General features: G+C 43.0%; 1 protein-coding gene across 3 annotated transcripts in view; it reads left to right on the forward strand.

Annotated features, from left to right (window-relative positions):
- Nucleotides 1-18724, forward strand: part of LOC149225605 (CBBY-like protein) — a 399435-nt gene that overhangs the window by 271719 nt on the left and 108992 nt on the right. The window lies entirely within an intron of this gene.

Raw genomic sequence — 18724 nt, forward strand, 5'->3', positions numbered from 1 at the left:
GAAATTGTTGGGGTAAAATGTAACAAAAGGGAATAGGTAAAGCATATTCAATCCGTTCATGATCTGAGTCAATACTAAAACATAACTATAAGTCTTAACAAAGCAGAATGTGGAACTCTGTGATTAGACATGTAGAAGTCGTCTAAAGTCTTTATCTTAGTAAATCACTTTAACTAAATGAATTATTAAAGTGAGTCTAATATCTAATGAAATGTAAATTATTTACATTAGTGAATTGGATGAATCTAGATTGTTGGTCGGGACTTAATCTCAATCATCACTCACATTTAGAGATTAGGGTTATGGAGACTTAGTCATCAATGATTATTTTTGATTTGGTCAAAAAGTCAAAAGTATAAAGGAAAGGCTAGGTGAAGATGAAAGGCTGATTGAGAAATAAAGGACAATGATTCAAGAGAAATATAATGAGTGATAATGAAACTTCAAAAGTGTTCAGGCTATGGAGAAGAGGGAAACTGTGTAGCAGTGAGGATCAACCTACCACCAGAGCAAGTAGAGGCTGTGCCAAGTTTCTGGGCACCAGTCGTAGAAGTCAAGGGCTTGTCTAGGGCCACACAGACCAGCCATAACTCTGTCGTAGAAGTAGCAAGTGCTTGACCATATGTAGGCCGTATACAACAGATACAGTTCATACACAGGCTGCATGCAACAGAGTTGTAGGTACATGTATTCAGGCCATATGCTGCACAACAGGGTCATATGACGGCCATATGGGCATGATAGCAACTAAGGTGCAGGGGGTTTCTTCAGAGGCTGAATAAAGTGAGATTTTGTTGCTGTAGTTTTTAGTATCTTCTTTTTGGTCATTTTCCTGGTAAGGGGGCCCTTGTAAGCTTTGAAGTTATTTGAATGAGACGCTGATCCTGAAGTGTAGTAATATTTATGTGTGCATGTGTCAATTGGTTTCATTGCATTTGCAACTTTTATTCCTAGTTAGAATTCCAGTCAGTGTATGCTTTTTTTTTCCTCTGGAAAAATCGTTATATATTTCAATAATAAGCAGTTTTTACATAAGAGTCTGTTATATGCAGAGTATCTTCAATTGCTGTTTGTTGCATTACCACGCAGGGTATGCTATCAGTTCATTGCATTATGCTGTTCATCCTAACAAATAACCATTGCTGTCCTGTATTAACAGGCAGCAGAATATAGATAACAGTGAATGTAAAAAATAAAAAAATGTTCCAGCAAGCCTATTCTTTCCTTCCCTTCTTCTTCTCCACCCGGCGCCATCCTCCCGAGTCAACTGTGGGTGTAGTTGTAGCTAGCTGGTTTTCCATGGAGATCATTTGTTGTTCTTTGTCTGATTCTGAGCCTTTTGAGCTATGGGTTCTCTTTATGCCACTTACTTCCATCTGCAGCTCATGATGTAGATCTGTAATGATCAGCCCCGTATGAGTAAAATGGTTTTTTTCTTCCTGTGTTTGTTTCTGTCCCATTTGAGGTTCTGGTTCCATGTGATTCTCTGGAGGGTCCTCCTTGATGTCCTCTTCTTCCAACGGCTCTGTGTGTTGCCAGCCTTTGGGCTTTTTTTATTGTTTCTTGGATTTCCTAGGGTCCTTTCGAGCTGTTGGACAATCATTTTGGAGATGCCCTGTCTGCAAACAGTTCCTGCATCGGAATGCTGTGTTTTCGTAGTCGAGCTGTTGTATCCATTGGGTATTGTTGAAGTTTAGCGTGATGTGGTCAGGTAGTCCCTGACTCAAATCCACTTCTACGCATATTCTGGCGAAAGTAAAGATACCCCTGATTGCTCTGTCTTCATCCATTTTTAGGAATTTCCCTAGAGAATTCCCAATGGCAGTTAGCACTTTATGATGCCAGAAATGCAGTGGGAGCCCGTGTAGCCTCACCCATACAGGCATGGTTGAGACTATCATTGTAGTAGCATCAAATCCCGAGAACCAGGGGGTTGTGAAGAGGCCAGCACTGCCCCAAAACCAAGGTCCTTGTTTAATAATTCTGTCTCTTTCCTGTTCTGTATCAAATTTAACTATGAAAAACCCTTTAGGGCAGAGGTAAATTTCGCAATTTGATGTCCATGTTGAGTAGATCCATTGATGCAAGGCATCTGATTTTGGCCAGAAGCCATTGAATCTACATATGACTGCAGTATTTGATAAATCTGTGTATAGGTTAATTACCTTTGGTATAGATACCTGTAGAGTAGGTGATTCTGGCTTTTGTTCGACGATGTAGGGTCCTGGCAGTTCTGTTGTTGGTGCTGCTTTATTTCCCGTTTTTTCTTCCTTTCCTTTTACTGCATCCCGAAAGGAACCAGTATTTTTAGAGCTGGTTCCAGTGCTTCCGCCCCGCAATCGGAGGGTTAGATTAATGGTTGAGTCATTAGCTATGCCATAATACTGCAGGGTTTTGTTGTCTTGCAAATTGAATCCTGAATAAGTGAGGTTTTGTAATCGTTCTGGGATTCCATGGCGGCCCTGTATTTCCTTTTTTAGTTCTTGGATGCTTGTTGCCTTCCTGAGCCGCATGCAGTAGTGTTTTCCTTTAAGCAATTTAATGAAGATTTGAATAAGATCTGCATCTGTATGGGTTAGATCGGTGTTGTGGGGCCTTTGTTGAGCCAGATCTGTACCCCTGCGCAATGGATCACTCCTATGGAACCCTGTCACGACTGATCCAGCATTATTAGCAGTGATATCCATGGGAGCGCCCCAGATCTGGTCTCCCTTACTCTGTTTGGCTCTCGCACACACGGCCATCTCCAGCCGTTCTGCTTTGCCTTTGCCCATGTGTTCTGGATCTGGTGATTTTCTATTTTGCTTCTGCCTGGATCTGGTCGAAACTGTTAGATCCGCTCCTGTTCTAACATGTTCGACCCCATCTGAAGTGCCGTTTGCCAGATGAGGGTTTTTGTTGGGCCTGTCTCTTGTTTGCAGTTCGGATTCTACAAGCCCTTTGTTAGAACAATGCTTTGCGATAGTAAAAGCCTTGATCTGTGCTGGCGGATTCAGAGGAACCTCAAAATACCAAGAAACCAGGTCCATATACCCCTTCCATACCTTGTCTTCGTCCCTGCTATTTGAGATCGATCCTATCGTAGCGGAACTGGGCCACGGCATACCAAGATTGGGTCTGTTAAGAGTCTTATGCTTCGGTTTTTGATAATCGTAGGCAGATCTGCCAATCTTGAAGAGATCGCTAGCAGAAGAGAGCGGATCAAGATAGATCTGCTTCCAGAGGGATGGGAAACACTCCAGGTTCTGTTTCCTGTGTTTCGGATCATGAGAGTCCTTGCCATCAGCAGATCCAGGCCTCTGCCGGAGGGAGACATCGTATGCTCCAGCAGTCAGACTTCTGGCCGATCCACAGCAGAGCAAGTCTTTAGGGCCTGTGGCTGCGCAAAACGGACCTTCTGAAACCCTGAGACCATTAACCTCCATCGCTCTCCCACCATAATCGGCCACGTTCACTGTTACCGCATACCTTGGATCATTTTCAGGACCTGCGGCTGGTTTGGGGGCCGATGCGGCTGCATAGCGATCCCTGCGCGAACAAACCCCAACCATCGCCATCGCAGAGCCCTTGCAAGGAACTTTAGTATCACTTTTTCTCCAGTCAGTGTATGCTATTTGGTGAGCTGAATTTAATTTAAATTTCACCAAGGAAATCACTAGGAAATGTTTACCTAGGTAATGGAGATAGATTTTTCAACATGGTATTAGAGTACACACATTGAAGAGGAAGTCAATTTCCAACTTTATATTCCAGATCACAGCAGCAGCAGATTGATTAGATCTATGAGCCAGAAATAAATCTTTTGGGTGCTTGAAGGACTAAGCACAAATCCACAGCATTTTGTTAAGATTTGAAAATTGTCAGTAATGAGTCTCAGGTTCAAAGATAGATTGGATGGAGCTTCAAACATTTTGTCCTGCAAAGCAAGGGTTATTAAAATTTTACTTTTGAAGGAAAATGATCTTTGGGAAATTGTCAACTAAGTACTTCCTTTATTGACAGATCCACAACAACTGACAATTCATGAAAAGGAGAACATGAAGGGTGATAAAGGATCTGTGTCCAATGTTTAGGTCTTGTTGCCTCAAAATCTAGCAGGTCTTGTGAGGGTGGCTCACAAGACAAGAACTAGACCAAGGGACAATAATATGAGGTGTGGCCCACTATCACCACAACCACTACCTCTTGCTCTTTTGTGGAATTTCACCACTAGGGAGGCTTCCCTATGTTAGGTCACCTAAAGGATCTATCAAGTACAAGGGACAATGTGACAAACCGAGGTTACTTGGGAGCGGGAGCAGGAGTGACATTTTCAGAAGCTCCCGGTTTGGGAGTGAATCCGGGAGCATTTTTAATATAATATATGTTTTTTATATTTTTTATATTTTGATGCATATATGTCAACGAAAACATGTAGAATGAGGAATTAGATATAAAAACATAAAAAACATAGATTGAACCATATAACAAAAATCATCTAGAAGTTATAATCTTCATCAACCATGTCCACATGTTAGTAACATACAACATATTGAGTCTCATGAATCATGATTCATCAATCTTAAAGTTTCAAGCTTTCAAAATTCAATATATAACATTTATCATCATTGATCACCAAAGTTGTACTTGTAAGCTAAGTGTAATCATTACAACAAACAATATCTAACATGAAATGAAATGTTATAAAATGAAATGAATTCAAACAACTTTCAACTTTCACGAAGCATCATATTCATAATTCATTACCAATGAGTTATAATTGCCAATTTAGGACTTCAAGCCTAAATTGTTATATATTGTTTACAAAAAATATCATAATAAATATGAAAGAGTCAACAAGTTATAAAAACTACTAGAAACTAGAAAAGACAAGTAAATCTATCATCTACATCTTCCTATTTCCACCACGAATAATGTCTAATTTCTTAGTAGGTCGTGGTGGTGTTCTAGCAGTCTCCTCTTGCACATTCCCACAACCAGAACCAGAAGGCAAATGCCCTCCACGCGTGGATATACACGGAGGTGGCGATAGCAAAGGAACAAGACTTGGAACTCGAGCACTGCTACTAGATGTTGGGGCTGGCATGGTTGTTTCTTCATCTTCCTCTCTGATAAGTTTTGTTTCCAGTTCTTCAAGATGTATAGTGCCATCCTCCAAATTATCATCCTTTGGGTGGTTGTCCCAAATTTTATATGTTGGATCCTCATAAGCCCGATCACAGTAATGACTCAACAACCTCAAGTTGTAGTGCACATAAATCAAGCTTTCTGCCCAGTTTTCATTAAGTCTGTTTCTTCTCACATTATGTATGAAGTTGTAGGTGCTCCAACACTTCTCTACAGAAGAAGTATTTTCAACTTGTGAGAGAAATTTTTTTGCCAATTTTGGCAAAAGTCACATACTGCCATATGCTTCCCACCATGTGAGAGCATCAAATCTGTCTCTATCTTCCATTGCATGCAAAGAACCAAACAAACTAGTGCAACTAAAGCATCTGCCTAATTCAAGACGCATATTAGCACACTCCTCCTTGTCAAGTACCAAATTGTCTAATGCTTCCATATATCCTGTAGATACCTCTGGATCTATATGTGGTTTGACCCTAACCCCACCCCTAGGTGCAGGTTGGCCCAACCAAGTTGGAAAGTAGTATTTTGGCATAAGGATATTGTTAAATTATGGTATGTTCTATGCTTAGAGCAGTTTACTTATCTTTCTTATTAGTATTCATTGATTAGCAATCACATGTACATAAGTAAATTGCAGATAGAACATTAAACGATCAACAGAAAACAAGCCAAGACAAGAGACACAAGATGTGGCGGCTAGCCAGGGACAAACCCCAATATGGGGAAACTGTAATATCCCTTATCAGGAATATTCCTAAACACAAGCAAACTCCAACCAGAGATGGACTGGGAGGGCATTTACCAGATATGTCGCCTCTGAAAAGAGGGACGAGATCCGGAGGCTACCTGGCCCTTTCTAGACTCTGTCTAAGAGTATAGGAGAAACACACAAGTGGTATAATAGCCAAAAATTCTCAAAGACATACAAATAACAATGGTGCAACATATAACATTATAACCATATGCAGATACTCAAGAAATGTAGAGAGAATACTAAGCCACTTTACTATATTGAGTAATAGAATGAGTACATGAGGTGATTAGAAAGATAGCACCTTGACTTGCACAAGGCAAGTGAAGAAATACACTCAGAATAGCAAAGGAATGGCCCCTCTCTGAACTGCGTCCCAGCTACTGGAGAACTGCTGTGCTGCTGCTGCTGCTAGAAATAAAATGAGGATTTGGGGCTGCTCACCTCCTCAGAAAAGGCTGAAACTCTCGAATCACACTCTACTCAAGAAACCCAGAAAAGCCCAGAAAGATTTTCTGAAATGGCTGACCCCCGAAAATCACCCCCTTGGAATTTAGCGCAGTCCCTCAATGTTCTGTGCTGCTACTGAATGAAACCCTCCAGAAATCTGCCTGAAACCTCTACCAAAACTCTCCAATATGCAAGGGCTGATCCCCTGCTTAATCTCTCAACACAAATCCTATTGCAAACCCTCAACCCATACTCCTGCCAGAAAGAACTGCGTCCCCCTCTCAGTGCTGCGCAGTCCTCCAAAATGCTGATGAAACTGTTGCAGGAATACTGATGAAACTACTGCTGGAATGCTAATGGAAATACCTTGCCCATGCAGGCACTCAATGTCGCTCGGGGCTAAGGGTGAGATCTTCGAACGAAGACACTCAATGCACTAAACAGTGCTGCAGACTAGCTAAGCAGCCAGCGTGCTCTAAGTCGAAATGACTATCAAAATGCTCATACAGAATCATCAAAATGAGGGGGCTCCTCTCTCCTTTATAGCATTTGCCTCTCTCAATCCCAAGGCTCACCTTCTCCTCCCTGATTCCTCTCTTGCCACGTGTTTCTTCCCTCCTGCGCAGTCCCTCCATGTGTCTGCGTGGGCTCCATTTCTGCATCCCCCTTTAGCCCCCTTGGCTCCCCTTTAAGTCACAATGTTGTGCTACTAGGAAGTGACTTTTTATTGTAAAAGTGAGTTATGTCCCCCTTCCTCATTTTTTTATTTACAATTAACTATAGAAGGCAAAAGTTGAACAAAATCGAATATTCCGATTAGCCATGGCTAATTAGGAATATTACAGTCTCTCCCGGCAAAATGTTGCTTGTCCTCAAGCAACTGAAGTGATGGATGCTGCAAGATCTTCTCACTCTCCCAAGTGGCATCCTCATCCGGCAAATCCTTCCACCTCACCAAGAATTCCCGGACCGTCCTGCTTCGCAGCTGCCTCTCCCTAGTATCAATGATAACCTTTGGCTGCAATACCAAATGCCCCTCATCATCCATGGGTGGTAGCTCATTTGTCACTGTCACTGCTGCCCCAATGCCTTTTTCAGGCATGATACATGAAAAACGTTATGAATCTTGCTGCATTGGGGTAGCTCCAACTCATATGCAACCTGTCCAATCTTGCGTATCGCCCTGTATGGCCCATAAAAACGGGGCTTGAGCTTCTTAGCCCCCTTCTGCTTCAGTGAGCGATTAGCATTTAATCAAGAGCACCAAGCCCTATATGTACCCTAGTGTTGGTGGTGTTAATTGTTGAAATCCTTTGTCACGCCCTTAGCAAAATATTACCTTTCAATCAAGTCAAAATCATCGATCAAGCATGTTAAGCTTTTTCTACCATATTTTAGGTCTTGAATTAGGTAGTTTGATGAAAATTGGGCAATGTTGACTAATATCCCTAGACAATCGAGGTAGAGGCAAAGGCTAGACAAGAGGAGAAAAATCTACATTCTAGATGGTTGATGCATCTAAATGGTTGATGCTCGAATAATTAATCATTAATGTACAATGGATGCTATATCTATCTTGATTTATGCAAAAATATGCATGTTTTCACATCTTCTACAACTAATTTGGTATTTGGGATGTTTGTTTTGAGTATAAATGCAAAAAAATATATAAATATATAAATATATATATATATATATATATATATATATAGCAGACGCTTCGCTTCCTACATATTTGGAAAATGACGCTTCCGCGTCCCCGCTTCCAAAAAACGTCCCCATTTCGTCCCTGCTTTGTGCAACATTGGTCAAGCGATGCCGATAATGCGATATGCAATTGTGATCGGCGTCGGCGATCGGTGATCGGCGGATCCCCAGTACAAAGGGTCGTTGCGACTTGCGATTGCGATAAAGTGGGGTCGGCGATATGTATCAAATCGACGGATTGGATCGGCGATATATATATCGGCCGGCACAGCCCATTAGGCCGTTGCGATTGCGATATGCAATGCACCGATAACGACGATCGACGATTGCGATCGCAACCATATAAAGGGTCGTTGACATATGCCTGTTGCGATTGTGATATGCGATCGAGGCATGGACCCAATGAGGTTTATGAATGCGATTGCATAAATTTTGAAATCCGGATTTTCGGATTTTCTGTGTATTTTCCATGTATTGGGTTTTTTGGCCATACGCCTGTGCGATCGCGATTTGCGATGACAGGACGGACCCGAGAGGGATATAGATGCGATTGAAGGCCATTTGAAGTCTGAGCTTAAAGCCCATGATGTGTTTTCGTGCGTTTCCTGTGTATTTCTATTATTTGGCTATTTCGGGAGTGAAGGCCAGAGGAAGGCAAAACGACTGGGTTTCCCGTGCCCGCCAGTTCCTTTCCATTTTTAAATGGATTCTTGTAATGAAACAGTCGGTCTTCAATGATGGAGGCGACTGTAACTGATGTATTACAAAAAAAGCACAGGGAGCTCAATTGACAGGGCGGCAAAAAGGTTGCTGAGATTCGCTTGGAGGTTGAGTGAACCACTAATAACACAGAGAGGCAGAGTTATGCTCAAGAGAAGCGCAGAGAAGCCCAAGAGGCTCAAAGATGCTTGAATGCTGAGTGTAAGCCCAGAGGAGACAGTCTGCAGAGTCGGGGTGACTCAGAAGCAGAGGGTCGCTTGGAGGTCGAGCGAAACCAAAAGCTCGTGAAACCCGAGAAGCCACCAAAGGTTGGGGCGATGGCAAAGGGGTGATTTCCCAAAGAGTTGAGCGTAGCAGAGTTGCAGAGCACAGAAGGCTAGAGAGCCGTAGATTCGCAGAGTGCCACCAGAGGTTGGGAGGACAACGAAAGAGCCACCAGAGGTTGGAGGCTTGACAAAGAGCTAAGAGCCAGAGCCAAGAGCCAGAGCCGAGAGCCAGAGCCAAGAGCAAGAGCCGAGAGCCAAGAGCCAAGAGCCAAAGCTGAGAGTCGAGAGCCGAGAGCCAGAGCCAAGAGCCAAGGGCTGAGAGCCAGAGCTGAGAGTCGAGAGCCAGATAGCCAAATAGCCAGGGATAAATATGGCATTCTAAGCCCATTGGTTCAGCTGTAACCCAATGGAGTTAAGTGTAGCACTTGTAAAAGAATTGAAGCCATAATCCCAAAGAGCCTAATCGAGTTGATTAGTGCTCAAGGAGACGTAGCCCAAGATATCAGGGTGAACTCCATATTATATTGTTGTCTCCTGTGGTTTGCTTATTTGTTGCTTTATTTACTGTTATATGCATTTCATATCAGTTTAAGCAAATGAACATAAGCACTTAACAGTTAAAGGCAAACAAAAGCATACACCTATTTCAAGTCCTTTAATTTCGCAAAGAGTCAATCATAAGCATAGATCTTGGGAATATATAAGCTTTGGAGTGGGAGAGGTTCTTGTAAGTTGACAAGAAGCCTTTAGTGCCCCATTTCAGATCACCAGCGCTGGCCTTGCATCAACCTTGCTTGGCCTGCGTCAGCCCTAGGAGGCCCTGCGTCAGCTCTGGGAGCCTCTGCGTCAGCTATGCTGGCCCATCTAGTGCTCTACGCAACACTTGGTTGCCTCTACATGGCCCTGTGTGAGCCCTTGCTAGCTGTGCGTGACCCTCCTTGGCTGTTGTGCTGCTCTCCCGACACAATCTCTGCTTTATCTGTTTCTCTGTACTTAATGCCCCTCAACTGCTCTCCCGATCACGGATTCTATCTCTCTGAGCAAACCCCGCTCTAGAGAATAGAATGGCTGATCACTCTGGTGTCTTCTCCAAGTGACCCTCAAGCCTCCTCTTATATTTTTCCTGTTGACATCTCAACGACCGAGATTGCATCCCTAATCAACGATTAAGATTAGATCTGGCTTGATCCATGTCTTTTGGACCATTCTAACATAGATTCATATTAATACACATTAATATTTTATTTTCCCCAAGTTTAGACTTAGGGACTCCATTAAAAATTTAAAAATATTAATTATTTTAATATCTCCTGATCTGTTTAGAATCTGTTCAAACCCTTTCTAGGTATTGGAGATCTCATGCACCCCAACCTCTCCACCAAATTTCGTGGCTGGAGCGCATTTGATGCTACCACAAATCAACAGTTGGAGAGTGATAAATGGAAATTCACCGTTGGCCCTGTGGTCAACTCACTCTCCAAATCTTGGTGTGCCTGATGCTCCCGTTAGGAGATCTCTCTGTTGGCAACACTCCAACAACTTGTTCTGCATCATCATGCTTTGTTGAATACAAATACGTACCCTTGCACTCCTCTGCATAGCACTGAACTTCGTGGCACAACTCCATGCACCATTGGATACCAACACTCAATGTCGTGCCACCATGTACCATAGAGCATCCCATATGTTCCCATGCATCCATCACTCTGCTAGTACACCCACCACGATGTGATCTACACCTCCTCGTCTTCCCAAGTACACCTAAGTGGCCCAACTCTGCACATGCAATCAATAATAACACTACCGTGCCAAACCTCAATAGCTCTGGTGCCCTATACATCAATGAGAGAGCACTATCTCCATATGATGCCCTGTCTGGTGGGTTGTCGATGCCACCTCCTCCTACAAACCCTTGCAAGAGTAGGCTAATCTCTATGTGCCCCCATGCACAATCAATATGCCAAGATAACTCATGAAATCTATTTGCTCCCCTGTCAAACCATCTAGTCACTAGTGCTAATGGGGATATGAGAGTGTGTGGGCACTCGGTCACCTGATCAATCACACCACTAATCGAACACATGTTGTAGCGAGGAACCCCACCTGGATACCAACAATAGTCTGGCCCTCCGGCTCCTTTGGTCACCCATGAATAGATCCAAAAACCCAGATTGCTCCACTAGGTATCAACTCAATACCTCTTGCCATCCTATCCTAAAAGAGGGATCAAAGGCACAATCTCTTGTGGAAGGAACAAGCCCTCCAGGCTAATGTGGTGTCATACTCTACTCATGTCGCTCTGTCCTGCTGACCTGGTCATCCCCTATGGTCTTTCTAGACAACTCCGCCTCTCTCAATCGAATGCATAGGGGTGGTGGGCTAATAACGTTGTAGGCCCCATTAACATGCCTTTAAAACGAACTACGCTCAAATCCCAATGTGTACTCTCTATGTTGCCCCTCATCAATGGCTAGCCCAAACGATGGTTGTGTATCATCCTCCATCATGGGCTCAACATCAGCCTCTAACTACTCCTCCATAGACATGCCAACATGCAAGGCATTCTCACTAGTCGATTGTAGGTTGTTTCCACCCTGAGACTTGGTCGTGGACCTGGATGCCTCATCAATGGATCCCTTAACAATGGTGGACACCTCTGTGGCTCCTAGCACGTCGTCAACTGGGGCTATGTCTCCTGGCACCTCATCAATCTGTTGTGTGTTGTTATCACCTAAAAACTCGGACACCACCCCATACACTTCATCAATGGATACCTCAACAATGGATGGCACCTCCTCAATAGTGGACATATCTATGTCTCTTGGCACCACGTCAATGGATGGCCATATGGGTGTATGCTCTAGTCTCTCCCCTAAGGTGTCAGCCGGAGCTATCAAAGGAATCTCCAATAAAGATGACTCTTGTGTCACGCTAGGTTTATCGACGTGCTCCTCACAAACCTGCGTGCCCTTAGCATCATGCTTAACATCCTCCTTAGACTCCTGATATTTAAAGCCAAGTCTTCAACAACAAAAACACCCCCCAGTCTTACCCTCTAACTATGTCTATCCTATTTGCTCCTTTTGAGGAGATCTGGTGCCCTGGTTCTATCGATTTTCCCCACACGGTGTAGATGGTTGCACCCCTACGACCTGCACACCTCTAGTGTCTCCGCTCTAAGGATGAGTATGGATTTGGTCCATCACCCTCCTCAACTAGGCCATGCACTCATCGTTCCAGCGGATTCCACCCCATAATTCCTGCATACTAAATCTCCTTGTACTATTCCAAATGGAAAAATACTATAGATAACAGAAGCAAGGAACTAACTATAGCTACAAAATTAAAAAATGCACAACCATACACATTATGCACCGAAATATGAGCAAAAACTCGAGTTATTTTATAAATTTGGATAAATATGAGTACAATAAATGAGATCAGAGTAACCAGGGCTTGCTACTACGAGTTATGGCAATAACCCAAGAGTGACTACAATGCTCAAATGCTAGAAAGATCCCCCAGGAAGAACAACGCATGCCCAAGAAGAACTGCTCACTACTGCTGGAAGGTAACTGGTGGACTGCTTTGAAGAGTGCCTGGAATGAACTGAAACTCTAGTGGTGGCCTCCTCACTAGATACCCAACAAGACCCAAAACTATCACACAAACCCAAGTGGTGGACATGGTCCCAGGGTGAACTACGCCCTCCACCAACAGTTTATGTTGTTGCCTGCTGGATGGGACTAGCAATTCTACCCTCATAAGTCCTCAAACAATTCTGCAAAATTAATCCTAGCCTCCTCTCACCAAACCCACCAAACCCACAAAAAACCTAGAAAGAGTTTGGGTTAAATCCACTGACCCCCAACAAGTGCAAATTGCCCAATCTGGCTAGAAAATGCCCCACAATTTTGGTATTACTGAATTATGCCCCAAATATACCACAGAAAATTTCTCCCAACTTTGGCTAACTCTCTACAAAGAAATATCTCCTGTCTCCAACCCTTATCTCTCCACAAATTATTCTCCCTTCTTCCCTTGGCATGCTAAGCCAAAAACCCCTACGCAATGTTCAGAGTGAGAGAGATGGCTCCTCAAAATCCTTGCCTCACAGCTCAACAAATTTGCTGCAAAATCGTCGGCAATGTGTGGGAAAACTCTTGCAAATCCCCTAGAACTCTAGCAATCTATAACTAATCTCGATTGGGGTGTCTTGAACAACTTATGTGCCCAAGGAAAATACGCACTAGCTGGAAATGATCTGCAATGTAGCTGCTTTAGTAGACCTGAGATAGACTTATTTGTACTCTCTTAGAGTGACAATCAGAGTCCACCAAAGGTACAGGTGGAATTTGTTGAAGAATCAAGGGCAATTAGGTGTAGTGTGATTCTTCTTGACTTGATAACAATTTGTGGAGTCTTTTTATTTTTTTTGTTAGCTTAAGCTTCTTCTTCTTCTTATTATTAATGCATGTGTGTGTACTTCATCAAACTGCTACCAAAAACATAAGAACGAGAACACAAGATGTTGGCTCTTTGCCAGAGCCAAAACCTCTCTTCTCTTGAGAGGAAAACCTTTTGGTAAATTTCTCTTATTGAAGCTTCTTGTTGAACAATGCCAAACCCTAGACCCCTGACTAGAATGTCCTCCAAGTACAAGTCAAGTCCTTCCTCCTTTCTACACTTTGTTCCCCGACACTTAGTCTTATTTCTTCCGGCACTTCGTTACTCGACACTTCGTCCTTCTTTCAACTAAAGTTAGACCTTGTTTATGTGAGCTGTAGATGAGATGCTTCTCTTTTATACTTAGAGATATTCTTCACTTACGTAGACACCTTCCTTCTTTCAACCAAATGAGATCCTTCTTGAGATGTAGGTGTAGACTGAAGTGATTGTACAACAGCGCTAGATTCTCACACGTGTGGCAGGTAACCTTGCAAATTAGGGTCCTTTCACCTTCGCTTGAGAGAGCCTTACCTTCACTTGAGTAGGAGGCCTTATAGGCCTAACTTTCTAGCCCAACCAATGATGAACATGTGAATGTGACCTTACTGCTAATATAACCGTAGATTGTCCTTCCTTTTTCTCTCACGTGTGACTGTATTTACCCTAGAAAACAATCCTTAATCCTCTGGTGATGACTTCTTCGCTGCCCCTAGAGACTCTTCTTTCATCCTTCAACTACCCTTTTCTTTCTTCCTTCGCAGATTTCAACGATGTGAATGTGTTGTCTTTAGAGGAGTGGACAATCTCTATATATAGAGGTTTGTCACTCCTTTAGGCCAAGTTGAAGGCCGACTAGCTATTTGTAGGTCGACTTGATGTCTTTGCTTCAAATAGCTTCTTCGATGGTACCTTTGCTTTGGAGGAGACTTGAATTTGCTTGGAGGGATATTCTTTGACTCTTATACAAACATATACATGGTGCAACATGCCCTTAAGGTCTTCAACATTTTCTTTTGACTATTTGACTCACGTATAGCACTTCAATATGTGCTAGACCTATTTCAATGAGCAAGAAACACATTGACATTTATTATAAAAATAATATTTATTTTCTTGAATAAATACAAATATCAAAAGTACATTTATGAAAACTGAACCTAGTTAAATTTCCTTCAACACTCCCTCTTAACTAGGGAGGTATTCTATAATATTCCTAACCCAGAATATTCCTCAAACCCTAGCAAAAACTCCAACCAAATATGTGAAAATGATATAATAACCCAAAAGTGATAAAATAACAGTGGAACAACATATAATAATGTAAACCGGAAATATAAGCAGATACACAAGAAATGCAGCGAGAAATGCTAAGCCATTTTATTATACTGAGCAATAAAATGAGTACAAGAGGTGATTAGACAGATGGCACCTCGACTTGCACAAGGCAAGTGAAGAAATACTCTCAGAATGACAAGAATGGCCTCTCTGCGTGGATGTCGTTGTTGTGCTGCTATTGATGCTAAAAAACAAATGATGATTTGGGGCTGCTCCCCTCCTCGGAAAAAGCTGAAACTCTGGATTCGGGCTCTACTCAAGAAACCCAGAAAAACCCAAGAAGCTTTCCTGGAATGGCTGACCCCCGAAAAACACCCTCTTGGGGTTCTGCGCAGTTCCTCAATGCCCTGCACTGCCACTGAAGAAAACCCCTCTAAACTCTACCTGTAATACTGCTAGAAACCCTGGCAAAAATCCTCCAATGAGACACGAGCTAGACCCCTGCTCAATCTCCCAGCATAACTCTACCTGCAAAAACCCAGTCCAGCACTACAATTGAAAAGAACTATGTCCCTTTCCAAGTGCTGCGCAGTCCTCCAAAATGTTGATGAAACTGTTGCTGAAATGTTGATAAAACTACCGCTGAAACACCGATGGAAATACCTTGCCCGAGCAGGCACTTGAAGTCCCCCGGGGCTAAGGGTGAGATCTCCGAACGGAGACACTCAATGCACTAAACAGAGCTGCAGACCAGCTAAACAGCCTGCATGCTAAGAAGTCGAAACGACTTGCTCAAAATGCACATAACTAAATGATCCAAAATGAGGGGGCTCCTCTCTACTTTATAGCCTCTGCCTCTCACAATCCCTAGGCCCAGCTCCTTCTGCCTGATTCCCCTCTTGCCATGTGTTCTTCCCTCTTGCGCAGTCCCTCCATGTGTCTGCATGGGCTCCATTTCTGCGTCCCCCTTTGGCCCCCTTGGCTCCCCTTTAAGTCACAACGTTGTGCTACCTAGGAAGTGACTTTTTATTCTAAAGTGAGTTATGTCCCTCTTCCTCACTTTTCATTCACAAATAAATATAGAAGGCAAAAATTGAACAAAATCAAATATTCCAATTAGCCATAGCTAATTAGGAATATTAAAGTCTCCCCCGGCAAAATGTTGCTTGTCCTCAAGCAACTGAAGTGATGGATGCTGTAAGATCTTCTCACTCTCCCAAGTGGCATCCTCATCGGGCAAATTCTTCCACCTCACCAAGAATTCCCGGACAGTCCTGCTCCGCAGCTGCCTCTCCTTGGTATCAATGATAGCCTCCGGCCGCAATACCAAATGCCCCTCGTCATCGATGGGTGGTAGCTCATCTGTCACTGTCACCTGCCGGCCAAATGCCTTTTTCAGGTATGATAGATGGAAAACGTTATGAATCTCGCTGCCTTGGGGCAGCTCCAACTCATATGCAACTTGTCCAACCTTGTGTATCACCCTGTACAACCCATAAAAGTGGGGCTTAAGCTTCTCAACCCCTTTCTGTTTTAGTGACGATTGTCGGTATGGCTGTAACTGTAGGTAGACCATGTCCCCTACCTCGAACTGTCTCTCCACCCGACCCCTGTCGGCATACAGCTTCTGCTGGTTCTGTGTTGTAGCCATGTTATCCTTGAGAGCTCGGAGAATATCCTGACTCTCTTGGATCCATATCTTGGCTCTGGGAGCCTTGCTATCACCAAACATCACGTCAACAAAAGATAAAGGATGATACCCATATAAAGCATAGAATGGTGACATACCAATGGACATGTGATGTGAAGTATTGTAGCAGTACTCCCCTAGATGCAGCCACTTCAACCATGCTCGCTGCTGCCCACTGACATAGTTACGCAAGTAGCCCTCTAGCCACTTGTTAACTATCTCTATCCGCCCATCCGTTTGTGGGTGATAGCTGGTACTCAGTGTCAACTCCGTCTCCACCAACCGGAAAAGCTCCTGCCAAAACCCGCCCATGAAACGGTTGTTCCTGTCACTGACGATGGTCTTAGGAATACCATGTAGCCTGAAGATCTCTCTAAAGAACAGCTCGGCCACCTGTGCTATTGTATAGTGTGCGGATATGGCAAAAAAGTGTGCGTACTTTGTCAGTCGGTCAACGATGACAAAGATGCAATCCTTGCCCTATACCATGGGCAACCCTGTGATGAAGTCCATCGAAATGCTCTCCCATTTCCCCTCTGGAATAGGAAGAGGCTGCAATAATCCCACGGGATGGCTCATCTCTCCCTTGTTCCTCTGGCAAACATCGCACTCCCGGATGTGACAGAGTACGTCCTCCTTGAGGCCCTTCCATGAAAACTTCTCCCTAATGGCCCTGTAGGTTTTTGTAAACCCCTGATGTCCTGCCAACGGTGAATCATGTGATGCCTAAAGTATCTTCTTCTTGAGCTGAGACCCTCAGCCAAGAAGATCCGGTTCCTGTAATAGATGATCTCATCGACCACCCTGTACCTATCATCTGCCACCTGCCCATCCAGAAACTCACATGCAAACCTGTCCTTAGAGTACTCTACTAAGAGTAGAGCCCTCCAGTCTATATCCAAGCTCATAAGAGACAACGTGGCTAGTCTACGTGAAAGGGCATCTGTTACCACATTGTTCTTACCCTTGACATACTCAATGTCAAAGTCATATGCTTGGATCTTGTTGATCCACTTCTGTTGCCTCTCCTGTAGCTGCTTTTGCTCCAAAAAGAACTTGAGGCTGTTGTGATCAGTCCTCACCCTGAACCTGTTACCCACCAGATACTGCTGGTACTTAGCCAATGCATGCATGATGGCCAGCATCTCCTTGTCGTATATAGAATACAACCTCTCGTGCGGAAGGAGCTTCCGGCTCTCAAAGGCTATAGGGTGACCTCCCTGCATCAACACTGCGCCGATCCCCTCTCCCGATGCATCACACTCCAAAACAAAAGGCTACGTAAAATTTGGCAACGCAAGCACCGGGCAGCTGCTCATAACCTCCTTGAGCCTGTCAAAGGCTCGCTGCTCTGTATCTGACCAACGGAATGCCCCCTTCCTCGTCGAGTTTGTCAGGGGTGTAGCAAGCTGTGAGAAACCTTTGATGAACTTCCGGTAGTACGTACAAATGCCAATGAATTCTCAAAGTTCCGTCACGTTTCTCCTCGTGGACTCTCACTCCGTCCACCCCTATGATGTGTCCTAGATATAACATCTTCGTCAACCCAAACTCACACTTGGAGAATTTGGCATAGAACTGCTGTTCTTGTAAGATACGCAATACTGTCTCAATGTGCTGGAGATGCTCTTCCCAAGTCTTGCTGTAAATGAGAATATCATCAAAGAATACCAACACAAACTTCCTCAAGTGACTACGGAAGATGTGATTCATGCAGGACTGAAATGCAGCTGGGGCGTTGGTTAGCCCAAAAGGCATAACCAAGAACTCAAAGTGCCCATAGTGACACCTAAAGGCGGTCTTGGGAATGTCCTGCTCCCTCACACGAATCTGATGATACCCCGATCTCAAATTTTATTTTTTTATTTTTTTCCTAGTTTTTTCTAATGTTTTTTTTTAATTTCTCTATTTCTACTTATATATGTATATATATTTTAATTTTGTTTCTTTTTTCCAAATTCTTTATGGTTTGTGAGATTTTTTTTTTTACATTTTTTGTTTTTTTAATATTAATTTCACTAGTTTTTTAAATTTTTTTCGTTATTTTTCTATTTTTTTCTTTAAACTAGTTTGTTTCTATTTTTTTTCCTAGTTTTCGTTAATATATATATATTTTTATTTCTCAATATTTACTTACTTAATCTTAATTTCACTAATTTTTATTTTTTATTTTTGGTTAATTTTCCATTTATTTTTTTTTTTAAATCTAGTTTGTTTTTAATTTTATTTTTTTTAGTTTTTTGTTAATGTTTTTTTTTTTAATTTTTCTATTGTTACCAACTTAAT

Source organism: Pinus tabuliformis, chromosome J (genome assembly GCF_031772625.1).
Source record: "Pinus tabuliformis cultivar Carrire ecotype Pingquan chromosome J, CPIR1, whole genome shotgun sequence".
NCBI classification, from domain to species: Eukaryota; Viridiplantae; Streptophyta; class Pinopsida; order Pinales; family Pinaceae; genus Pinus; species Pinus tabuliformis.